The sequence below is a fragment of the Phocoena sinus genome, chromosome 14 (genome assembly GCF_008692025.1).
Source record: "Phocoena sinus isolate mPhoSin1 chromosome 14, mPhoSin1.pri, whole genome shotgun sequence".
In the NCBI taxonomy this organism is placed as follows: Eukaryota; Metazoa; Chordata; class Mammalia; order Artiodactyla; family Phocoenidae; genus Phocoena; species Phocoena sinus.
The window spans coordinates 13583339-13608506 of NC_045776.1; the positions used below are offsets into that span (position 1 = coordinate 13583339).

At 47.1% G+C, this 25168-nt stretch overlaps 1 protein-coding gene across 1 annotated transcript in view; it reads left to right on the forward strand.

The window, feature by feature from the left end:
- Positions 1–21209: 21209 nt before the first annotated feature.
- RNF152 (ring finger protein 152) overlaps positions 21210–25168 on the forward strand; it is a 54651-nt gene continuing 50692 nt past the window's right edge. Inside the window, 2 exon segments of the mRNA XM_032603544.1 lie at positions 21210–21388; positions 22968–23395. The gene's annotated coding sequence lies outside the window, so the exon portion shown is untranslated.

Consider the following 25168-nt stretch of genomic DNA (forward strand, 5'->3'; position numbering starts at 1 on the left):
TGGGCCCCGAGGTCCCGGGGATTGTAACCCTCAGGACGGGCCCCTCCCTGTTCCTGCTCCCTGCACCCCATCCTAGGGAACCAGGTGGTGGAGTGTCATTCAGCCTTCTTTGGACGCATCCTCCCCTCCACCAAAGCAGGACCCCGCCCTGCCTGGACCACATGAACTCTTAGGGGCAGCCAGAAAGTACCAGCGGTGACGCGGACCCAGGGCAGTTTCTGGAAACGTGACGATCTCGACTCCCCCCTCGCTCGGTCCCCAGGTCCCGAGCTGCAGACTGGTCCCCGCCGGCCTCTGCCCCTACCTCAGACCCGCCCTCCTGCCGGCCGAGCTCGGCCTCCTTTCACACCTGATTCCAGCTCGGGTCCCACTCGCGCGCCGTGGAGGGGACAACGTCGAGGTCCCGGCCGAGGTCGGGCACTTGGAGGCAAGGCCGAGGGAGCGCGCGGGGGAGGGTGGGCGGCTCCTCAGCCCGTGAGTGGTTTGCGATTTGCGACTGACAGACTGAAGTCCTGGACCAGCGGGGAGGTGGGAGGGAAGGGGCGTGGGAGGTGGAGCCGCCGGGGAGGGGCGGTGCCGCGGGGAGCGGAGCCCGGCCTCTCGCCCCCACCCCTTTTGGTGCCCGAGTCTGGGCGGTGACACAAAAAGCTCCCGCTCCTAGCCGAGCGCCGGGCGGCGGTATTCGACTGCGAGCGCGGAGGGCGGCCGGGCAGGTGGGGCGCCTCCTGAGGGTCCGAGCAGGGAGCTGGGGCTGCAGGCGCCAGCGCTCCCCGCGCCCGCCCCGCAGCCCTCGGCGCGCGTCTGGCCAAGCGGGTGACGGGCGCGCCGGGACCCCCCCGGCGATGCTGCTGCTGCCGCTGCCGCCGCCGCCGTCGCCGCTTCTGTAGGGAGCGCCGGAGCCCGGGGCGGAGAGAGGTCGGTGAGTTTCGGTTTCTCGGCTCTGTCCCTCCTGGGTCGCAGGCGGCAAGAGGAGCGCGAAAGGATGTCTGCGCCCCCGCGGCGGCCGCGCCCGGAACTAGGGAAGCTGGAAAGGGGAGGTGCCGCCTGGCGGGTAGAGGGGACACCTTTTGGACTGTGGAGAGCGGGGTGGCGGGGCCGCAGGGGTCGCGGGGAGCGGGGCCCGGAGCGCGGCGAGGCAGCCCCGGGGCGCGGCGAGGCAGCCCGGGAGCGCGCGGGAGGGGGCCCCTGGAGTTGCGTCTCTCCCGAACGCCGGCAGAGCTGCGCCGGCGGCTGGGTCTCGGGAGCGGCGCTGTCGGCGGCTCCGCCGAGTCCTCGGATGCCCTCTGGAGCGCCTGTCCGAGGGAGCCGGTCTCGTGCCCGCGCCGCGCGCGCCCCCCCGGGATGGGCTCCTGGCAGGGCCTCTGTCGAGCGCTTCCGTCCCCCCGGAAGTTGTTTCTGCGGTCCCCAGGCCCCTCCGGGGAGGAGAGGGCTTCGTGGAGGGAATAGATGTTGGGGGTCTTTTGTGCGCACCCACGCGTCCGGGGCGCTCGCTCCTGGGAGGGCAGCGGCAGCACGAAGCAGGTTGGACTCGTGGGACGCTGCTCCGGAGGCGGCGGTCCCCAATCCCGCCTAGGCTGGGGGCGGCGCCGCAAGGTTTTGGAGAGAGTAGAGAAATCGGCAAAACGGAGTGACCGGGCTTGATGAGGTGGCGGACAGGGGCGACGGAAAGAAGGATGCTCGCGAACGCAGCGCTGGTGTGTCTCTTTGGGCGCGTGACTGGGCGCCCCGCGTTCCCACATAACCGGGTTTACCTAGTATATTTTGCTTGTGCTCCACGGTGCTATGCTATGCCTTCTCGTTTTTCTTTCTTTCTGAGGGATTACCGTTGCCAGTGGAGGCTCTACAACCAGAGGATAACTTAGGGGCGTGGGAGACTGCAGAGGAATCCGGGGAGGTCGTTGTTTGTCCCGCGGAGACGATTAGGAAGCGTTACGCCCCTCGGCGGCCCGCCAGCCCGCCACACCTCCGCCGCCTTCCTCCACCTCCCCCCAGTGCACCCACGCCACCACCGCTGCTCTGCCCGGGAGGTTGTTTGGGTTTCTCCGCTGCGCCTATCTAACCCTTACTGCATGTATTTCACTGCAGGCTGAACAAAGCTCAGGCTCAGTTGTGCTTCCTGCTTGTCAGCCTCTTGCCTCCCAAACGCGTACCATTTCCACTTGATGTCATCACGCAGAAGGGGGTGAAAGGGACTCGGTGACAGATTCAGGTAACCACCGCTAATCTGGGTAGCCTCCTGGGTGTCTCTGGGTCATTTAGGTCAACGGGCGTTTGCAGGGGGCGCTATTTGGGTGGTTTCTGCCTCACACCATCCATTCCTATCTGTGCGGAGCAGAAGGGGCTGCTGAAACTCCTGATTCAAAGAAAGAAATTGCAATAGACTTGAAACCTTCCTTTTGAAGAAGTCATTGACGGCAGGCTGCGTCTGGGGTTGTATAAATTCCACCTGGTTCCCTTTGAGGGGAATTTTGATATAATCCACACATAGGCAGTTGTATCTGAATGTGGGGTTTGGATATGTGTCTGCTTTCTTATCTGTAGTAATACATTTTGGCTTCAGTCTGTAGGTGGGATATCATTTGTTGAAAAGGTATTGGTCAAATGTCCTAATTGTTCACCTTCTTATGAAACACTGTCTTCCCCCCGCCCCACCCTTTATTGTAATAGTGTTCGCAATATCAAGAGGGACGTGCAGAAGTAAGTTACTGGGAGGTGGGAGGGAGGACAGTTGGGGGAGCAGAAAATGGAGCTTCAGTTAAGCTTCCATTTATATAGCCATGAACCATTAGGCCCTCGGTCTGCATTTTATCTTTAGGTGTTGGTTCTTTTCCAAAAACTCTGGCCTATTATTCTTTTCATTCCAAGGATAGTTCTGTTTTGATGGCAACCTAACCAGGTTTGGGGTTATCTTGATAAAGCTGAGTGAAAGCCTACCCTTCAGATGGATCAGGACACCTGGTGTTGGTGTTGTCTCCTAGAGCGCAGAGTCATGGTGTCCTGCATGAGAAGCAGGGAAGAAGGATGTGTATGGACATAGACTCAAGTTTTATTTTGCAGGAAGAAGGGATGGCTGAGGACCAGAGGCCAGTGTGCTGTCTCTTGCACTATAGGAACAGCATGGTATCCGGGGCGGATTCTCCCTTCACCATTTTTTCCCCCGAATCCCTTAAAAAATAAAATTTAAAAACTTGAAAGATTTGTCATTCCCCTCTAGGGTAGTTTTGTTTGGAAACGTGACTTTTAACAAAACGTCAGTGATGCTGGCATTTATTCTTCGACTCAGCATTCAAGTATCACTAGGAAAAGTAGATGAGTTATCAACCTGTCCCAGCTGAAACAAAGACCAGTGCTTTGGAAAGATCAGCCTTGTAGTGGGGCTAAGGTAGAGGTATTTTGACAAGTGGTTTTTATGTCAGCAGTAATGCAGGGTGTGTGCTGTGTTCCTGCAAGAGGGGAAGCTACGTGATGGGATAACAGGGAGTGTAATAATGCAATAGAAACAAAGGGTGTGTGTGTGTGTGTGTGTGTGTGTGTGTGTGTGTGTGTGTGTGCGCGCGCTTTAAATAGAAAAAGTAAATACCTCACCCACAAAATTCCACATGGGAAAACAGCTGCCTGAACATGTAAATGCACGTCCAAGAACAAAGATAGCCGTAGCGCAGGGTTAGCTTTCAATGTGGTTTTCAATTGTGTCTAGTAATAAATCCTAATCAAGTGTTGTACTGATGTTTAATTTGTTCTTTTAGGTGGATGCTCCCCACTCGCAGATGCCGGCAGTAGTGTGTTTTAGTTTTAGGTTGGAGGAGCCCTAGAGGTGATGAGACCGACCTTTTCCACCAGAGCTGAGTCCTTTCTACATGTTCATTGAATTCATTTGGCAGATGTTTATGGAGCACCTGATAGGCCCTGGGCTCTCTGATAGCTGCCAAGGGGCAGTCTGGGGCGGAGTGTGGAGACACAAAGGCGAACCACCTTCCAGAGCTTCTGGGGGGATGGAGAAATGAAGACCTGACTAATTAGGTGCAGTGGGCGCTAGAGAGAGGGGAGCAAAGAGGGGGTACTGGACTTCTGAGGAGGCAGCCTATGATCATCCTGCCTCCACTTGAACACCTCTTTCATTAGGGTGCTCACTGCTTCACCAGTGTCTGCACCTGTTGTGAGAAGGCGACCTTCTCTTCATAGTCTTTAAACTCCGCAGCTGAATTCCACATGAATGGGTAGATTGCGCCATTGTCGAGAGGTTATTCTGTTTTCATTCCTTATTCTCTCAGAGTTGTTTAGATCTGTCTATCCTGTTGGTACCCTCTACATTTCAAGGCATTATTCAGGCCCTGCTGCCCTTGAATTTTGAAATAAATTCTGAATTAAAAAACAGATGGGAGGGGGACGTTTGCAGATCTCTCTCTTTTTTAAGCAGTGATGTATCAGCAAGATAGGTTAGGTTATTCTGCCATAACAAATAACCTCCGGGTCTCAGTGGCCCGGTTTCTTTCTTTCCCACACTGTGTGTCCAGCACAGTCAGCAGGTGGGCCCTGCTCATCTTAGTCAGGCAACGACCCAAATTGGTGGGGGTGTGATCTTGACGTGTGGTCAAGGTCACAAGATCACTGCAGATCAAGGTCACAAGATCACTGCAGCATGGGAGAGGAAGCTCCAGAGGATCTTGCTCCAAAATGACATGATCTGACCCTGAAGTGACTTATGTTGCTTCACCAGACTAGTCCTATGACCCCGTTTAACGACAATCTGATATTTCTTGTACTGAAAAAGGGAAAACCGGATATAGGTGAGTAGCACTAATGACCTTCCACAAGTGAAGTGGCCTAGTGTGTTCCTATGGGGTCTAGCTTAGCACATTGAGTGTTATACGAGTATGGATTGAATGAACAAATGATACGTCGCTTAAAGAATCTGGTCGTACTCCAACCGGTTCTTTACTAGTATGTTGCTATTATATTTGCTAATATGACCGCACACCGGTCATCACATAAAAAATGATAATTATTTTCTCTTTTTGCCTGTTTTGAGTAGTTCTTTGTTCTGACGTGATAGGCCAGGAGATGTTTCCAAGGCTGGTTCTAGGAGGTTCTGTGCTTAGCATTATATAATAGAGAGGGGTTGCTTACACACTTCCTCTCCCTTGTTGTCTGCCTCTTGTCTAAGACTTCGTGAGTTTGAGCAGCCAAGGGTAGAAAAAGAGCAACGGTGGGCCTAGCGTCACCCAGGATGTGGCCTCCCTCATCCAATATGGAAGATAAGACCTAGAGGGGGCAGGGGATGTGTGGGGTAGTCTGGATCATCCTCTTATTGCTTTGATATTAGAAAAAGGAATTTGGACAAGAGGTATTTTCTGGTCATAGGGCGAATAGAACACCTGAGAGTTCTGGGGCATTCAAACTTTCATCAGCAACCATGGCGGCTATGAGGGTGTTAAGTTTTAAAGCCTCCCTTTCTGCACCCTCCCTAAAAATAGTTGGGTTCTGTGGCATAGTTGTTGTGAGGGGCTGTGGGTTAAGCGGCTGGTGGCTCGTTGAGAGATTTTGCCGTGCAGACTGCTGGTCACACAAATAATCTTAGTTGTGATAAATGCGTGCATGGATTAGAGCGTCTAGGATTTGATATATACCTTTAGCATAAGTATGGAATTGAACAAGAGTATGGCTTCTGGGTCAGTAATCACCTTGTTGAAGTCGTTTTTACAGACAGCTCTCCGTAGGCAGGTGATATGGTAAACTGACTGCTAGCTCCTGAGTCAGTGACCAGAGGACCTCAGTGTTGGCCTAAGAGTCCAGAGGCTGCCCCCTAGTCCAGCTTTCCTTGAGTGACAAAGTATTGCACCCGTAGGAGTTCTGAGGTGGAGATGAGCAGCTGAGAAACCGGCAGAGAGATCAGATGCAGCCCATCCAAGACCTCCAGGTACTAATTCAGGGCAAGACGCAGACTGAGAGAGGGAGAAAATTAAGCCCGGAGGGACTGGTCTTGAAATACCTTTGGGAAGCTCCAAAATACATGCCTAGATTTTGTTGGGCCTCTGAGTTCCTACCGTTTTACTTTCATAGTGAAGTTGGCCATCTAGGTAGAAGACCCGTGTGGAGGGAACGTGGTTCCTGGCACTGCCGGGCACAATGACGTGGTTGCAGTGTCGCGGAAGCCGGAAGGAAGGAACATGTTGGTTTTCCTGATCCTTCCCTCAGGGCTTTGGGAGCTACGCTGTATGTTCCAGGATAAAACAAGTACTTGTTTTATGGTTAAGGATTTTCTATTTCCAGTTGACTTACTGTCATTGTGAGAGTTCAGGAGGGAGGCCTCAAGTAGTGTATATGTGATTTGCATTTCCTTTGGGTAGCTCTTGAGGCCTGGGATTTCCTGCCGGTCTGCACAGGCCTTGGAGCACATTCCTTGTGGAGGTGTGTGTGTGTGTGTGTGTGTGTCGGGGGGGGGGGGGGGCGGGTGGGGGTGGTACCTGTGAGCTGCTGGGAGTCAAGGGAATGAGTAGGAAAGGATGCCTTATTCACCACTTGATTTATTAATTCCTGCATGGATGAAACTCATTGTAACATCCTGCATGGTAAAGGTTATTATTGGAACATCACATAGGCTTCCTGGGGGAGCAGAGTTCCCCAGGGAAGGGATTGGTCAAATGCAGATGTGCTGCTGGTGGAGAAGTCGTGAGGAAATGGAGTCTCCGAATGCAGTATTCTGTGCTTCTGTTTTCTCTTTCTGCTCCCCCATCCCCATCTTACTCCTACCTGTCAAGGAAATGTAACTTTTCTGCCTCACTTTCCATTAATAAGTCCAGATAATCACATGTAATGTGCTCCTCACTGAGGTTCTACAAGAACTGATGAGATTTTGGTAAAAGCTTTGAGAGATACTGTGGAAATAGATACTGTGGAAATAGGGGCCATTATTATTCACGTTGGTGTTCCACTTATTAACAGATTGACTGATCATCTTTATTTTTTAAAATTTTTTATTTCTTTTAACATCTTTATTGGGGTATAATTGCTTTACAATGGTGCGTTAGTTTCTGCTGTATAACAAAGTGAATCAGCTATATGTATACATATATCCCCATGTCCCCTCCCTCCCACCTTCCCTATCCCACCCCTCTAGGTGGTCACAAAGCACCCAGCTGATCTCCCTGTGCTATGCGGCTGCTTCCCACTAGCTATCTATTTTACATTCGGTAGTGTATATATGTCCATGCCGCTCTCTCACGTCATCCCAGCTTACCCTTCCCCCTCGCCGTGTCCTCAAGTCCATCCTCTACGTCTGCGTCTTTATTCCTGTCCTGCCCCTAGGTTGTTCAGAACCATTTTTTTTTTTTTTTTTTTTGCGGTCCGCGGGCCTCTCACTGCTGTGGCCTCTCCCGTTGCGGAGCACGAGGCTCCGGACGCGCAGGCTCAGCGGCCATGGCTCACGGGCCCAGCCGCTCCGCGGCATGTGGGATCTTCCCCCGACCGGGGCACGAAACCCGCGTCCCCCTGCATCGGCAGGCGGACTCTCAACCACGGCGCCACCAGGGGAAGCACCCCCATTTTTTTTTTGATTCCATATATATGTGTTAGTATGCGTATTTGTTTTTCTGACTTACTTCAGCTCTGTATGATAGAACTCCAGGTCCATCCACTTCACTACAAATAACTCAGTTTCGTTCCTTTTCGTGGCTGAGTAATATTCCATTGTATATACATGCCCACATCTTCTTTCTCCATTCATCTGTCGATGGACACTTCGGTTGTTTCCGTGTCCTGGCTATTGTAAATAGTGAACTGAGCATCTTTAGTGGACAGTTCCCACATCTTCCTTGATTTCCATCCCCACTGCCCCATCTTAGCTGAGAACCTTATTTCTCTCATTCCTGGCTTCCCCAGCCCCAGCTTTCCTGTGCAACTTTGACTTTTGCTCTGCGTGACTTTAAAACACAACATTAGCTGGGATGGTATAGCCCACTAGGCCCCCAAAATGCTTGCATGGCCTGGGATGGTTATAGCCCACTAGCCCCCAAAATGCTTGCATGGCCTGGGGATGGTTAGCCCACTAGCCCCCAAAATGCTTGCATGGCCTGGGATGGTTAGCCCACTAGCCCCCAAAATGCTTGCATGGCCTGGGATGGTTAGCCCACTAGCCACCAAATGCTTGCATGGCCTGGGATGGTTATAGCCCACTAGCCCCCAAAAATGCTTGCATGGCCTGGGATGGTTGTAGCCCACTAGCCCCCAAAATGCTTGCATGGCCTGGGATGGTTTATAGCCCACTAGCCCCCAAAATGCTTGCATGGCCTGGGATGGTTATAGCCCACTAGCCCCCAAAATGCTTGCATGGCCTGGGATGGTTATAGCCCACTAGCCCCCAAAATGCTTGCATGGCCTGGGATGGTTAGCCCACTAGCCCCCAAAAATGCTTGCATGGCCTGGGATGGTTATAGCCCACTAGCCCCCAAAATGCTTGCATGGCCTGGGATGGTTGTAGCCCACTAGCCCCCAAAATGCTTGCATGGCCTGGGATGGTTTATAGCCCACTAGCCCCCAAAATGCTTGCATGGCCTGGGATGGGTTATAGCCCACTAGCCCCCAAAATGCTTGCATGGCCTGGGATGGTTAGCCCACTAGCCCCCAAAAATGCTTGCATGGCCTGGGATGGTTAGCCCACTAGCCCCCAAAATGCTTGCATGGCCTGGGATGGTTATAGCCCACTAGCCCCCAAAATGCTTGCATGGCCTGGGATGGTTATAGCCCACTAGCCCCCAAAATGCTTGCATGGCCTGGGATGGTTATAGCCCACTAGCCCCCAAAATGCTTGCATGGCCTGGGATGGTTAGCCCACTAGCCCCCAAAATGCTTGCATGGCCTGGGATGGTTAGCCCACTAGCCCCCAAAATGCTTGCATGGCCCTATTTCTTTTTTTTTTTTTTTTTTTTTTTTTTTTTGCGGCACGCAGGTCTCTCACTGTTGTGGCCTCTCCCGTTGCGGAGCACAGGCTCCGGAACGCGCAGGCTCAGCGGCCATGGCTCACGGGCCCAGCCGCTCCGCGGCACGTGGGATCCTCCCGGACCGGGGCACGAACCCATGTCCCCTGCATCGGCAGGCGGACTCTCAACCACTGCGCACCAGGGAAGCCCCCCTATTTCTTAATCCTGGAATAATTCTGTGGCCTACAGTCTCCTGTGCCTCATGTTACCCCATCATTAAAGGTGTGACTCAGCTCTTAACTCTCCAAAAAAAACTTAACTCCATCATTTTAGTTCATAGCAATCCTCGACGCCTCCACAGTTCTCTGTCAAAATTACCTTTCTCATTTCACTCAACATTCATTCTACAAAGGGCACTTATCATAGATTGTCCTGTATTATCACCTAAGATTGAAAATGTCTTTTTCTTTCTGTTTAATTGCAAAGAATAGAAACCCACTAAAGCTACTTCATGTAACAGGAGGTGTGTTGACAAGATGTCCCAGGGTTTCTTTTGTCATCAAGCCACATATCACAAGTCATTGCTCAGCTGGGGGAGAGGGTAAGGCGTACAGTTCTTTCCAAGGGGCCTGCAGGCTGGTAGATGTAGAGATGAAAACAGCAGGATCTCGGTTCTCTTTGCAAGTTCCTTAAAGATGAAGGACTGGATGAGGTTTGACCTTATTTTGTATTCCCTACCACGGTTTGTACAAATTAAGGGCTCCGTACATACTCGATCATTGATAACACAGAAATGATTTTGACTTACTGTGGTAAGGGAATTATATATGCTTTGGGCCTGTAGAATTGAAGTTAAGAAGAGAGAAAATTATTTTTAAGAGCTTCCCCTACTTGCATTAATAATGAGTAAATGTTGAATCAGTTTAGAGTTGCCAGGCTGCAGTGTGCATACCAGTGGTTGGGAGGTGAACATTCTCATAGAGGGTCATCATTCTGACAAAATGAATTGTCACTGGTGGCCTGGTTTTTCAACTTGAAGTGGGCCGATTCTTCCAAAACAATAACAAAGCAAACAAAAAAAACCCTCTTGGGACATACGGTAAGCAGCATCAGAACTCTGCACTCCACCAGCAGCCAACAAACTCAGGGAGCAGATGGTGCTGTTTGGGTTTGACATGAGTGGGTGACAGTTTTCCCACAAATGGCTAACCACCCCCCTCCCTTCCTAATTAACTTCTGGCCATAAATGCCTTTGGGGAGGGACGTCTGGTTTTACCCTCACTTCTTTCGATTTTGGAATAATTCACATGATAGAAAAGTCTTCTTTAGCCCTCGGAATGCTCGATCATTATGGGTAGTGTTATTATGAAAGAGAAAATGTGTTCAACTGCTTGGAGAAAATGGCCAGGAAAATATTAACATTAAAATAATGTTCTCAGTTTGACGGGTAATGAATGGAGCTGAGATATAAATGTCTCACAAAACAAAGTATTTGGTGTGATGTTCTTTTGCAGTTGTTGTCGCTCTGTAGGGTTTGCAGATTGCTTCCTTTCAGGTTAAATGAAACTGAAAGTGGTTGGAGAGCAGGAGGGTAGATCTCTACCATGCAGGTAGAGTGCCAGCCATCCTTAACTGGGGTAAGTACTGTCCATGTATTCCTGCCCCATCATGCTAACCCTTCAGAAGCTTCAGGTAGGAGTTCATCTATTCACCTATGGTGGTGGGTAAAATAGCCTTTGAAACACTGAGCATCAATAACTTAAACCTCATATTAGGTATGCAATTGTATTCATTACATTTATTCTAAATATTGAGTGCCTACTGTTTGCCAGGCACAATTCTGCCCAATTCTAAACTACAGTCCCCTACCTTGCCTTAGCTTAATGTACGAGCTTAACTCATAATTGATTTGGCTTCTGCCTTTTTTTCTTGCAATGGCAACAATAAAAGTGGAGAGAATCAAAGAAATGTTATCTGATACTCTCCTCTCTCAGTTCTTGATGCCTTACGATATATGCCACCTTACTTGAACCTAATTCAATTGAATGGTTGAAAGCATGGAACTTTTGAAGCAAGATGGGTTGGGTTCAGACATGAGCTCTGTCATAATGACCTTGAGTAAATAAGGTCTGACTGAGCCTTGGTTTCTTCATCTGGAAAATGGAGGTCAATCAACCTCACTGAGTTATTGTGGAGTGTGAGATCATTTCTATAAGGTGCTTAGTGTGTTGTCCTCACATCACAAGCCCTGCGTAATGGCAGCTACTATTATCGTCCATTTTATGTAGTATTTACCATCCACCAGTCTTGGTGCTGGATTCTGGAAATCTTGGGATGAATAGTTTGTGGTCTAAACTGAAGGAGCTCTTAAACTAGCCAAGGAAATACCCACATCCAAATAAACTCCAGCCTTCGGCATTTATGTGAAGATTTCTTCTGTATGTCGTGTCATTGGAAGGGTCTTTGTAAAGGCTAAATGGTGTGGCATTTTAAAAGGATAGGCCTTCTCAGGAGGAAGCTGTGAGGTTCTAGGACAGGCCCATGGGCAACCCAGGCCTTCCTTAAAGGGCACCAGGCGCCTTTCTCCTAGGGCCTCATTTCCCTCAGGCAAGTGAAGTAATGTACCTCCCTTTGCTGAGGTCTGGTTTCTTGGGGGTAGCGTGACCCACTGACTCAGCTTGTCCAGGCCTAAGAGGGTACCTGAGTTGAGGGACTTGCCATTTTAAAACCAGAACAGTCCCAGGAAACCTGGGACCAGTTGGTCACCCTACTTAGGGGTCCTGTCCTTGTTCTATGATTGTTGTTCTCATCCTGAAGCAGGCTTTGTAGACATTTCACATCGTTAGAGACACAGCCATCGTAAGACAGGAGGCAGGAGAGAATGGGGCAGGCTAAGACTGGAGAAGGCTGTGTAGCTGTCAATCTATATTTGAATCTGCTTTTTGGTTGGAATCTTTATTAGTATTAGTATTATTTTTAAAGAAGAGAGCTCTTTAATAAAGGCACAAAAACTGGACTGTACAATGCAAAATATAAAGTTAATGGAGTCTTTAAAAAGTTTCCCCTAGACAGTGGTATTTGCTATGCCTGGTAGGGCTGTTGAATGGAACTTGGTACATAGTAGACATTCAGTAAATATTTGTTGAAGGAAGGCTGGAATCAATTTAATCTTCAGAAATAGCTTTGAGAGCTGGGTTCCAGTTCAGGCTGGATTTGAGCCTGGGCCTTTGATACCTAATTTGAAAGTGTGTAAACCCAGATCTGCTCTTGTTGCCAGCAGATTCCTTGTTGTGCTGATATCCGAAGTGTATTTATGTAGGAGCTTAGGCCCTTCTCGACTTGTGTTTTTTTCTTCTCGGTGAAACCACACGACACCAGCAAGCAGATGGGTTGCCTTGTCTTTTGGTTGCAGCTAGGATGTTTCTGGAACGTGCCCATGTTGTAAACGTGACGGTAGCGTGGGCTGTGATGGGGGCGCTTGTGTACACAGTGCTCAGTGCTTTCCTCCCAAAGGTGTGGGAGGGATTTCCTGATGAGTCTGTTAATTCCAAGTGGGGGCTGGGAAGGGGACCAGGCCTGGCTCCATACTGCTGGGTGGAGATGTCCAGAGCCGGGCTCCCAGTTGCCAGCGTTTCCTCCTCCTGAACCTTCGTTATTAACACGGATGGCAACCTATAAGGCTCTTAGATAAGCCACAGATTTTTCTAGTCTTTAGCTGAGGGTTCAAATGGTAATCTTTTGTCTTCTGTTTCTTCCTGAGAAGTGTTAACTGTTTATCCAGGGATGGTAGGACCTGCAGCAAGTTGCCAGAAACAGTAATTAGTTTGCTGGTTGCCAGTTCTCTAAATCTCGTGCACAGAGCACCTGAGGGCAACTGCCAGACATTTACATCACCCTTCGCATCAGATTCCCATGTCGTCATTATGTACGCTGAGAAATCATATTCTTTTATGTTCCTGACAAGCCAGATTTCTTCATGGGTTCTTACTTCACCTAAGAAGGTAAATAGCTTATCTACGGAAGGGGAATCTTTCGGGTAAACAGAATTGATTTACTAAATTGCCTTTATTTCTATACACAAAATACTGAATATTAGTTCAAAGAGAGTGTTTCTTTGCAGAGTCCATAGTTTACTTTTTTTTTTCCCCCAACAGTGGAGTCAGAGCTATCAAAAATTTATTGTTCATACGCCTTGAGTTTATCTCAAAATAATAAAGTTTTTGAGAATTGCGTCTCAGGGCGGTCATACTTCCCTACAAGGAGTTCATTGACGTACAAGGAAAAATGTCTTTACTAAGAAGTTAAAAAGAACACGACAGACTTCACTCCAGACTTATTATTATACCTTACTTGTTGAAATCTGTCCATGCAGATGCCGAACCCTCTCTTTAATGTGCTCCTTAAAATAACATTCTCTTGGGATCAAGTCCAGTCTGCAATGGAAATTGAAGGAGACACTGTCCAGACAATTTAGAATTCCTTGTAAATTAGGAGGGCAGTGATAATCAATTTTGAAGCCTAAGCGTGATTCAGCCTAGTTCTTCTGGTTGGCTTGACTTTTGTTTTATTCCTTGTTCTTGACTTACTGCAAAAGGCATTGCCATGCAATTTTGTTTCCACTTTTCATGAAGGTGGATGGGACTTGACTTAGCCTGAGACCCTAGATGTCTCCCCTTCACCACAGGAGGAAGCAGTTCGGAACAGGCTGACTCTTCTCCGGGTTCTGGAGGCTGCTTCCCTCGTTTTACCTTCTCCTTCGAGATTCCGACTTGTAAAGAAACAAATTTCTTCCTTTTATGAGGCTTTTTAGTGCTAGGTGATTAGTGTCGTTCGATATAATCTATAGTACTTAACAACTAGACACATTGTTTTCCCGAAGCTGATCACAGTGAAAATAAGAGTTAGAGAGAGAGGCAATAATTTGAGGGAGGAAGCGTGAGTAAAGAGAATGATGGGGGTAAATAATTGTGTCGGGGTATGGTATTTTAAAAATTTTAATTTTAGCTTCAAAATGAAGAACCACCGTTGTTTACATGGGGATATTGGTTTGTAATTAATAGCATCTGGCCCAAGCAAACTGAAGTCACTATTAGTAATATTCTACAAAACAACATGAAAGTTCATCAGATATTTCCCTTCCCAACTATGTCAGATTACACAATGTATTTTATGACAACCGAAAGACAATTTTGGGGGGCAGAGGAGATGGCTATGGTGCAAAGATAGAGATAGTGTTTATTATATGCTTCAGGTTCAGTGCTAAGAGCTTTAAGCACGTTATCCGGGAGGCAGTAGATCCTGGAAACTTGGGTAACTTCTTCAAGGTCACACAGTGAATTTATTCCAGAGCCAGGATATGAACCCGGGCAGTCTGTGCTCTTAACCACAGCCTGGGAGCTACATTCACAGCTGGAATTAAAGATCGGAAGAAGCAAAAACTTTTCTTTTTTAACCCAACAGGTTCAGTGTAACATAATTTAGGAAGAGATCTGACTTCTGCACTGTCCTGTCTTTGGGGAACAAAGATGGATGCATTTGGTCAACCATCTGCCTGAATCAGTTTCATGTTGGCTTTGAGGCAGCATGGTTTGAAAGACTGTGACAGGTCCTGTTGGGAAATTTGCAGTGAGATTTCCAGCTATTACCTGGGCTTTGCCCTGTGCTAACAAGTTTCTATGAAGCTTGGTGGTATGAATTGTTTCTCAAAGGGCCACTTGACTGAAAGCCAGTGTGTGTGGCTGGGAGCTTAAGACTTTCATGAATACACTGCTAAAAAAATGTTTGAACCAAATAGCGTTTTTTTACTACCCCTCCTCCCCTAGTTCCTATTTCTTCCCCTAAACAAAAAGGGAATAAATCATATCCTTTCATATTGTTATTCCTTTCTTTGTACAGTTTCCTTTTCCTGGAACCACCTTTTTCTTCTCCACCACCCTGCAAAAAAAACCCCACTACATTTCGATGGAAAGCCATGAGTATATGCTTCCTAAGAGACGTCTTTCCTATTCCACTTTCCCTATGGCTTCTCCTCCAACTCTCTCAGCCGGAATTCATTGCCCTTCCATTTGTTCTTTTAAATCCCACTTCCCCCCCGTGTCTGATAATCCTACATATGCTTGCCTCCCCTGCTCCACTGTGAAGTCTTTGACTTGTAAGACCTTGTCTTGTTTAGGAGCTTGGAGCTTGTATGAATGAATGGAGGAACGAACAAGCAGATGAACAAACGGACTATCGATACGTGGATTTGCTGGGATTCATTAGAGTGTATGGTAGTGGGAAATGGTGGCGGATCTGAGCATCGACGTATGTGCGAATGTGGAGACTGGCTAGATGCTTACCAAAGTCTCGGCAATATTGCCATTTGGGGCTGGTTAATTTTTTGTTGTGGGGAGACTGTCCTGTGCACTGGGGGACGTTTAGGAGCTTCCCTGGACTCTACCCACTAGATGCCAGTTACCCAGCTGTAACAATCAGAGATGTCTCCAGACATTGCCACCTGCCTCTTGAGAGTCAAAATTGCCCCCAGTTGACAACCACTGTATTGGACTACTTTCTGTATCTAGGTGGAGCCATGAGATTGGGTCTCACGAAAGGATGTGTGTGGAAATGAGAGGCAGTTAAGAGTGGGGGTCCTTTTGCATATCTGCTCTCTTTCTGGTCTGCTGGCCAGCTGCAGGGGGGTGCCGGGGAGAACTATGAAGCCCTGGGGTATGATGGAGTCACAGGGTGGAAGGACCCCTGGTCCTGAATGACCTTGTGGAGCAGAGCCTTCCTTACCAAGTTGCATTGAGATGCAACGTGAAGAAATTAAACCACATGTGTTAGGCCAGTGAGATTTGGGGGTACGTATTTTGGCAGTCAGTCTACCTTCCCTAACCTTCCCTGATGCTTGGAAAGAAGGGACTTTGCTGAAGCAGCCATGCCCAGTATTCCAGGCAGTGAGTAAAATCAGACATTCTAACCACGGCAAAAGAGAGAGTTTGTTTATTTGTTTGTTCTTGTGTAGGTAGCATCAGTCTTATCGCTATAATTCTTTTAATTTCTAAAATTTATCAGGAAATAAGAGGATGATAAATGTGAATTTGCTGTTCCACCACTTTAATAATTCTGACCTGTGAATAACAGGCAGCTCTGAGCTATAAATGCTTTTAGTAAAAAGTTAATAAAACATCGAATGTCCCAGCGGTTCTCGTTTCACTGTGTATGAATATGAGTCTGCAGTGCAAGTTCAGGTTGAGATATCTGTGGTAATTTATGTTTAATGCGTTTTCATATTTTGGGGGGAAAATGACAGATGTTGATACCCTACAGTCACAGCTGTTCCCCACACCATTAACAAATAAATCACTGTATATGATGTGATGGGCTTTGAACCAGACTCCTATATGCTTAGTCCAGCTGAATGATGTGGATTAGTGTCCCTTAGAAAGCTGAACCCCAAAGCTTGCTTCTCAGACCAAATTCAATGCCTAGTGCAAGATTTCCTTTGCAGCAGTTAATTGGATTTGTGGTTGTGTCAACGCAGAGCCACTGTCCGCAGCTCGTAAGTCACACGGTTTCATTTGGCACTCATCTGGATGACAGCAGAGGGGTTGTTTGTGGGAGACAATGGCTGATTGTGGGTGAGCCCTTCGTTGGCTGAAAGCTTTGTGTTTGAGTCAGTGGTCTCGGTTCCTGCCCCATTTGCACAGCGTTCAGTCCATTGTACAAAGAGCCACCCCCGGTGAATTTTACCTTACCTGTCAAAGACTCCCTGTCAGCAAATAGAACAAATCTGGCCTCAGGATTTTAAGATGGTAAAGTCTCTCTTTCTAGAAAAAATCCTGCTGGCATCTTAACTACCAAATATCTGATCCTTCTGTGTGTTTTTTTTTTATCCCCAGATAAAACATTTGCACAAGAATAAGGATAAGAGTAGCTAATATGGATGACACTATGTGCCAGGCTCTAAGTGTTTTGCATACAGTAAGTGCGTCATTATCACAGTAGTCTTCAGGGGAAGGTACTACTAATATCTCTATTTTGGTTTCTCCATTTACAAGAACTTGAGGCACAGAGAGGCTAAATGATTTGCCCAAGATCACAAAATAAGTAATGCCAGAGCTGGGATTAGAACCCAGCCCTGAAGGGCTCCAGAGTTTATGGTATAAGCCACTGCAGTATGCTGCCTCAGATTTTTCATTCTGTTAAGGAGACTCACTTTGTCTGAGATATCCTGTATTTTTATGACTTCAACAGACATTTGTATATGATGATTAAAAAGAGTTCGTGATATTATTGCTTTATTTTTGCATGGATTGAGCATAATTCCCTACTAAGCTGTCAGCTGATGGCCTTGTGTCTTCCATAACTCTTGACACACGCTTCCTTGTAAGAAAGTGCTAATTTAGCATGTTGGTTTGATTATTTTTATATAGAGATGCTTCTTTAGGAGGTTACCTCTGTAGGAATAAGAGCACATGGACACAAGGAACTCAAGTGCCAGGTGGTGTTGGATGAAGTGGCCTTGGAGTTCAGAGGGGGAAAGATGACTTCCTGCTAGAGGGTTTAGAATGGCTTCATGGAAGAAGTAGCATTTGCCAATGCCCTGGAAGGGTAGGTAGTCATCTGGACATCTGGAGTGGCATTTCTGCAGCAGCAAGGTGGTAAGGGAGGGTAGATCTTGTCTTCTGGACAACAAAAAATGCTTTCTGCCTGAAGCCTGGAGCATGTGAGCAGGACTTGTAGGAAAAGGATTAGAATGGTGGGTGGGAGGGGGACTTTGGCATTTATTTTGCAGGAAGCCATTGATGGTGTAGGGGCAGGAAAGGATGTGGATGTGAAGCTGTGCTTTCAGAAGCTTAACCTGCCAGCAGTCGGTATGGATCGGGGCAGGAAAGGACAAAGGTGGGGAGGCCAGTTGGGGTCCAGAGAAGATGTGGGGAAGACTTGGACTCCAGGGGAGGCCACAGGAATGGAAAGGGTGAATGAAAGCAAATAGTGTTTCTGAGACAAAGTTAGAATTTTGGAGACCGATTGAATGAGAGGTGACAAGTAAACAGGTTTTCACATCTGAGCTACTGGGTGAATAGTGGTAACAAATATAAAATTGTGGAGGAAGGACCAGATTTGGGAGAAATCAAGAGTTCACTTTGGAAATGCATTTAGTAGCGAGGTCAGAGCTGTTCTTTCGAGAGTAATGCACATCCAGGTGGTCATTATGAGTCTGAGTTTTGAACCGTGTTACCCAGAGAGAACCTCTCGAGGGCTGGCTGTGAAAAGACATAGGTAAAAAGAATGGTAGGAACAAAGAAAAAAATTATCTGGAGCAGAGGAGACTTGCATGTATCGAAAACTAAAAGTGGTATGTGACTTCACATTATCGTGTAGCTTGATTTCTATTTATTGCTCCTAAATTGGTTATGATTTCTTCTAGATTTGAAATGCTTTATGGACCATGCATGAGAAGTGCTCCCTATGGGACCCTGCCTGGAGTATTGGGAACCTGGTTGGAAGACCCTCTCCTCATCTAAGCCGGTTCACTCACCAGCCCCTAGATGTGCTCGGGACCGGCCAGCCTGCTCCCTCTTCCTCTGCCCTTCTATTCAAATCATAACTCTTTCTTTAATTCCCTGCTCAGATCCCATCACTGAATCCCTGATAATCGCAGCTGAAAGGGGCCTTTGCTGCCTCCTCTGTCTCGCAGACCTTAATGTAGGTCCTGGGGACAGCCAGCTGCTGACCAAGGGCAGATCAGGGCTGAGGGCTGAGCCCACCTATTCATCTTTGCACTGCAGGGACCTAGCTTATTACTTTTTTCACCAGTAAATGTTAGTGTGAACTGTTACATCTCTAACTAGTTTTTAATCTCCTTGAGGACTGCAGAGATCTAATGCTTTTTTGTATTTCCCACACTGTTTTTTGGATGTGGTATCTTGGTGGTACTGGTTGATTAAGGGCTGTAGCATCAGAAAGTCTCCTTTCCTTGTTGGGGCCACTGCATCTTGACAGCTAAATCTTGTATCTGTAATCAGAAGTGTCATGTTAGTTACCACCTTTGACTTTGTTTATATTTGTCTACTATTCAAAAGACATATTGACTATCTTGATTGATTCTTTTCTTAATGTGGTGTTGAGCGGTGGCTGCAAGGAGGTAGTGTCGGGGCACATTGCCATGTAGTTTTGCCTTTGGTTTTAAGGTAAGATGTTGGGTTAGGTTTTCGGGAACCAAAATATACTCAGAGTCCAAATGGGTAAAAACAGAAGTAGAAACCTGAAATTAGTTTTTATGTTTCTAAAATCAACTTAATCAGACAAAATTCATTTAGTAATGTATGAAAAATGGTTGTGAGTAAACAGAATGAAACTATGCTTATTAAGATAGATTAGGAAAATACTTTGGGGAGTAAAGCAGCTTTAATTTTCCTTTCTTGATGTTTGTTTACCAATACAATCTCAGCTAGAATCTGCTGTCCTGGGCTCTGGCCTGTTGCATTTTCTCAGAAAACAAGTCCACTTCCTCTGGGTTATGGAGAAAGAGCTTTTCCTCCTTCAGAGAATTTTAGGTGGGCTGACGTTCATAACTAACTTTTGAGTAATGGGAGTTTAGTACGTTGGCAGAAAAAAAGCAAGTGGTGGTGTTAGCCGCAGTGCTGTAAGAGGTAAGACCTGCCAGTTTTTAAGTATGGAGATTGCAAAATTTGGGGTAAAATTTTAAGTATTAAATATCTTTAAATTGGTCTCACAATTTTATAAGTGAAAAAAAATTGCTGATATGTACTTGGCAGTCACTAAATCCAAAGCATCTTGTAAAACTCTACATAGTCACCCAATGTAATTCTTACAATAATTTAGAAGTAGGTTTTTGTCCCCACTTTTTGGGTGACCAAACTGAGGCACGGAGAGGTCTAGCAGCTTGCTCTAGATTATGCTGTCAAGTGGCAGAACCAGGATGGAAACTCAGTAGTAGCATTGGTACATCAGTTCATTATAATACAGTGATCTTTCAAAACTTTGCAGTATTGGAAAGTACCGATAAAAAGTAATTGCTATCAGAAACAAAATATACTGACAATAAGCGTCTTCAATGAACATAATATTGAAAATGAAATGCTAAAAATTTTAGAGTTTTAATTTCAGTCACTCTGTGCTCTGGTCACAATAGAGTTGTAATTTACCTTATTGTGGCTATTTTGTTTCTATACCAGAAATTCATCCGGAGATTATAGTGCAAAGAGTAGCTGCTGAAATTATGTGGAAGTAGAGAATAGTGAGGTTATTTTGAGGGAAGTCCACTTTAGTAGAATAGCCAATGCTTTTCGAATGTAGGACAAGCCAGAGAGGAAGGGGGCCTAATTATGGATCCTGTTTTGGAGATCAAAAACCAGACTGCCCAGAGTTCATTCAGAGTTTTTAACCAGATAGTATCAAGGTCATTAGCAATATTTTTTGGCTCTGGTATTAAGTTTTTTAAATAAACATTGTTCATCTCTAGCCTGTTCTATGAACTCCCCATTCTGAATGTTGGGAGTAACCAACATCAGGTTTGCTGCCCTCCTGACCGCAGGATCCTTTTCTGGAACCTCCCTCATGACAAGTTTTACCTTTTGCCATGAACACTTCCCGGCGTCAGAAGCTTACCACCTCCCGAGTAAATTTGTTTCCATTTTATAGTCGGGAAAACCTGAGACTAAATGAGGTGAAATGATAGACCGAGGTCCCTGCAGTTCAGAGGTAAGCCTTGAATCAGTCCTGATAGAACATAACATCCTGTTCAACCCCTGTCGTGCTCCAGGAATCACTCGATGCGCACCCCAGCCGTCCAGCCTTTCCTTCTGACGGGGCGCCATCAGCATACCACAGGACCCGCTAATGCCCTTTCACTCTGCTGGCCTGCAGTGTCCTTGGCTTTACCATTAGAGGTTCATTCCTTGTGGTATGGAGAAGACAGCATGAACTGTGGTTACTCAGTGGACTGAGGGCTGTATCCCTCCTCTGCTACTTATGTATTAGCCTTGTGATCCTGAGCAAATCAGTCCATGTCCTCATTGAAGATGAGGCCAGCAGTACCTGTCTCGAAGGGTCATTGCTGTGAAGGTTAATACTGGTAACTGATGTGCACGGAGCCCTTGCAAGGGTACCGGGTGCTGTTTTCAGTGTTACGTATATGTCACCTCACTAATTCTCAGAACGGTAGTCTGAGGTAGGAATCAGAGGCAGGCCCAGAGAAGTTAAATGATGTATCTGAGAGCTGGAGCTGGTACATAGACAATCAGTATAAATTTGTTCTTTTTGCTGTTCCTTTTGGGTTTCATATCCATGAGTCCTTTGCTAAAATGTGAGTGCCCTTGGGTAGGATAACACATTCACCTCTGTAAGGGTATAGTAGCTAATCCTGTGAATCAGGTTTCGTTTAGCCCCTCTGAGAAGCAGGTGCAGGTCCGATGGAGGGAAGGTGAAAAAGACGACCACAAGCTGTAACGCGATCTGGGCAGGTAGGCTAAGACTTGAGGATGGTGTGGTGGGAGGGACCCCGGGGGTGGTGGGCGGAGTAAGGTGAGCATCACAGTGAGGCAGGAGGCACGGGTAAGGAAAGGCAGTGGGTGCTCAATTTAAACTGGACCTTTTTGCCTCGGATGGAGGTGGTCCCTTGCTTTGGCTTCACTTTTTTCTTTTCTTTCTTGGATCTGAAGAAGTGAGGTCTACAAACATGCTGATAGGGAGATAGGACTTTGACCCTTTTTCTTTCTTGGTTAACCTTAAAAGAACTCTTCTTTCCACATCCTTAAAAGAAGGTAGAGAAAGAAGAGTGACGTCCTGAAGCAGAACCTTCAGGGAGTGGGGTTTGGGGTCTGCTTGGGTCAAGACACAAATAAGGGGCGGGACTTTGGGGCGATGGAGCCAGCAGGGATGTGAAGTCTTTTCTCGGGGGACCACACCAGCTGTGAAGAACCAGGGATGAGGGGTCAGCCGGGGTTGGGGAAGGACCCTTTCTTCCTTGGGTAGAAGAAACCAGAGCAGATGAGAGCACTTAGTAGACACAAGCTTTGTGGGAGACAAGGAGATGCATGACATGAGGATTTTTTAAAAATACCATTGCTTGTGCATATTTGCAATAATAAATCCCATCCTCGGACACTGTGATAAGTAAAGCTTGTTTGGAGGTCACAGGCCACATCATGGCTGCAGTGAAATTTGGCCACTGAAGGCTTCCTGCTGTGCTTTCTACACCTACCCACCCCCAGAAGTCCAGCCTCCTTATAATCCTAAAAGCAGGGGATTAGTGTTAGATACAGGTCCAGTAAAGTAATATTTCTATATTTTCAATTATTCCTTTCCAAGAGAGGGGGGGGGTTTGGGAGAAATGGAAGGATGTGATAGGGCAACATATATGGCGATGCCTAACTTGAGTTGGTAGACTTGCCCATCTTTTCCCTCATGGGTTGAATTCAGAATGAATGAGCTCAGCGTGGAAGTCTATATCAGAAAATACAAATGCTTATCGTGAATCCTGATTACACGGCTACTGTCGTGGCTTCCTGTCCAAAGGTACCTCTGCTTTCTTATTTTGTCTTTATATCATTGTTCCTTGTTCTGTTAGCCGTTCATATTTGAGGATAGACATTTCCCATTTCTATGGATTTCAGTAATTAGAATTTTGTGGTGATTGAAATGGTTAAGACTGGAGTTCCTTTAGCTAGTCCTACTTACAAAGAAATGGAGAACTTAGGATATTCCCAGAACAAATGAGATTACCAAGATGTTAGAATGTTCTAAAAATCTTTTCTAAGAACCTCAAATGCTTATGGAAGATCTACATTCTTATGAACAATGAATGCTTCTTAGTTTTTGTATTTAATCATTAAAGTGGGAACCCTAAGGAGCTCAAGAATAGGCAATTCTTTATCAATTTGCTTTTAAGTCACTTGTGAAGAATCCTGTGTGTCCTTGACCTTTTCATGAAGCTGCCTTTGCAATGCCTGGTCCTGACTTTCCCCCACACTTTTCTGTTCTGCATCTTTTCTCCACAGAATTACACAGCAAAATATTGATGTATGCTTCTCTTTCATTTAGTGGACGACTTTGAAGTTGCTTCTAAAGCCCATACTTATCCTTGTGACCTGAGGCGGCCTTTCTGGATGCCCAGGGCAGTGAGTGCCCTGCAGAGTCAGCTAAGGGTGACTAGGCTGGACTTCCCTCCGCCCTGTGGTCTCCAAGCTGACACTGAGCAGGTGTGGCTGCTCTTGAGACACTGAATAAACTGGGAAGAAAAGAGAAACATTGGAAAATATTTTAAAAATGCTTTTCCTTGGGAGAAACACCCCTGAACATGGCGCAGATAGGCGCCATCAGCTGATAGCAACACTTGAAGGCCTGTGCTGGCTGCAAGGGAAATGGAGAGAAAGGAAAGCCCAGCTTCATGCCTTACCACGAATGGGGGTTTGTGAAGGAGGCACGGGGCATCCAGATTGTCCCCCAGGGGCTCATTAAGTTCTAAGAAGGTGAGTGAAATTGGTTTAATGTGTTGTTTGTCTTAGCTAGCATATCAGTTGAAGTCGTATCTTTATGTGCATTTTGTGTGTTTTCACAGTACGGTGGGGTTCCTCGGAGAAATTGCGTGCCCTGGACATTGGTAACCATTCTAAGGGATTTAGGAACGTTATTTTATATTTTAAGTGATTACCGCGAGTTACAATTGTTATTTTTGCTTTTCATGCTGCATTGTCAATGGCATCTGGGTTTATTTGATGCCAAGTTCATGGTCAGGAATAGAGGCCTGAATGGTTCAGACTGGTGCTACAGGGAGTCCAGCCTGGTTTACATTGGTTCACCCTGTGGTAGGGTCCACAGAAGAGATGTAGGGAATAGGTACCCTCCCTTCTTAAAATTAAAAACAACGGCAACAACAAAATCCCTTTCTTCCCAATATCTCTTTGCTCTCCCTCCTGCTGCCAGGAAAAAACAATAAAAACCAGTCGGAGTTGTGGATTCAGTTTGTCATCTCTTCGCTTTTGTAAGTCATGTGTGACTCTTGAGTTCCCACTCTGAAGATTATCTCTTGCCGATTTAAAATCTGAAACAGGCTTGCTTCATAAACCCTTGAGCTAGCGAGCAGATAGCTAGGTGTGTTTGCCATCACGAGGTTGCCATGTTTGAATGCTTGGTGGAAAAAAATGCCCCGACAGGCAGAGCTTTTAAAAAGGGCACATAAACCCTTCCCATGTCCTCCTCCCTACTCTTAAGGGTCCTGAGTCAATCTGGGGCAAGCCCCTAAGTCTGTTGTTTGGTTTTGCTTTTGCTTTGAAGACATTTGTCATAGCACATTCATTAGTTCCAAAGCTTTGGGGACCGGCTCACTGCAGCCCTGCTGTGAGCACGCAGGGGCTGGTTGTGGAAGAGCCAGAGCCGTCGCCTTGGAGAAGGTCACAGACTCGGGGGAGACACGCGTGTGTCCCCAGTGTCAATAGGAAGTAGTGAATGGTTGACGAAGGGGATGAATGTGGCACTGCAGGGGCATAAAGGGGGGTTGTGGGAGCCCTCCCAGGAGGAGCGGCGGAGGGAACAGCATGTGCATAGTTTGGAAAAGCCAGAGTTGGGAGAAGATGGAGAAGAGGGTGTGGATCGGATGAGTCTGGAAATGTAACCGAATCACCAAAGGATCTTTAGACCTTAGTGGGCATGTGGGCCCCACTCCCTTGGTCATAAGGAGTAAGTAGAATATTCGAAGTTGTGGGAGGCGTGCTCAGATGGTTCAAAGCATGGGAAATTGGGCAGAAAGTGTGGGTGTGAATCCTGGCTCTGCCGTGTTCTTGCTGTGTAACCTGGGCAAGTGTGTTGAGTGTCTTTGCTGCCGTCTCTTGCCTGGCAGTGTTGGGACCCTGAGGGCACCTTCCCCGAATTGTCCCAAGGGTTAAGCCATCATCATATTAAAGCCCTGACATGGGTTAGTGCTCCTGAGGGCTTCCAGGGACCTGACTGCCACTTAGGACCAGTACACAGGGCGGTGGGGGAAGTGAGGGGGAGATTGGAGATGGGGATGGACCTGGTTGGCAGGGTTTTCGTGGTGGTCTGGACAGCGGTTTCCCAGTGAGGGTGTGCCCTGTGGGACCTTGGTCCTCTGAGCGCCTTGAAGTTGGGGCCACATGGTCGGGAATATGCCTGCTTTCTCCACCCTGGTCTAAGGTGTGGACCCAGGCAGTGGTTGTAGGACAGACCTGAGAGAAATTTTAGGAGACAGCATAACCTGGGCTTGATGAAACTTTGGGAACGTTAGA